Source organism: Meleagris gallopavo, chromosome 20 (assembly GCF_000146605.3).
Source record: "Meleagris gallopavo isolate NT-WF06-2002-E0010 breed Aviagen turkey brand Nicholas breeding stock chromosome 20, Turkey_5.1, whole genome shotgun sequence".
Taxonomy (NCBI): domain Eukaryota; kingdom Metazoa; phylum Chordata; class Aves; order Galliformes; family Phasianidae; genus Meleagris; species Meleagris gallopavo.
In genome coordinates, this window is record NC_015030.2 from 409,734 (window position 1) to 410,461 (window position 728).

Genomic DNA, 728 nt, shown 5'->3' on the forward strand with positions numbered 1-728 from the left:
CCATTGTCCAGAGAAGCACTGCGCTGACTTAAAAGCAAAGCTGTAAGTTGGAGCTTCTTTTGAAGCACCAATTCCCAGGAAAAAGAAATGGATTTGCTTCCATATCCCTCAGTAGCAGCACAAATGGAGGCATACAGCTGTCAGGGGCGCGTGGTCCTCACACAAACTGTGTATCCTCTTGCCCTTCACACAGTTCTAGATTCAAGGAATCTAGGCAAAATGCCTACCTGTGTTCAAAGTAAACGACTGTCTAGAGCAATAATGCTTTCTCTTCCATCATTGGAAAATAGTAACAAACTCTGAGTCCAGCTTTACTTCTGCACTAGGAAAATGTAGGATTTGGTACAATACAGTGTAAATAGCACCCAGTGTTGAAGCTGTGTGCATCTGATCCAGCTTGTCTTAACATTGATTCCTCCTACACTTACTGTCATACAGCTCTGTGGTGTTTGGTGCTGGTTTGTCACATAGTGCAGTAAGAGCAATGGGACTCTTCAGTTCAGATTGCTTTGAAGGAGATCAGGCACTCACCAGTCAGCATGAACTGATAGGCGTTGTCAGAGATGGAGAAGATGTGTGGAGGGGCCTCCTGGCGCTTTTTGCCTCGGTAGGCCAACACCACCTCCGGGTTGTACACCGGCAGCCACTTGTAGGGGTTGACAGTGACACAGAAGAGGCCCGAGTAGGTCTGTGAGGAAGGGACACGGCACGTTGGCTTCCACTCAGCC

The 728-nt window shown here is 47.8% G+C and overlaps 2 protein-coding genes across 2 annotated transcripts in view; one reads left to right on the forward strand and one right to left on the reverse strand.

Moving 5' to 3' along the window:
* The window catches only part of LOC104913726 (myosin-7-like), a 448,286-nt gene that overhangs the window by 354,266 nt on the left and 93,292 nt on the right, over positions 1 to 728 (reverse strand). The gene's annotated exons all lie outside the window — the stretch shown is intronic.
* The window catches only part of LOC100544198 (myosin heavy chain, skeletal muscle, adult), a 32,972-nt gene that overhangs the window by 3,161 nt on the left and 29,083 nt on the right, over positions 1 to 728 (forward strand). The gene's annotated exons all lie outside the window — the stretch shown is intronic.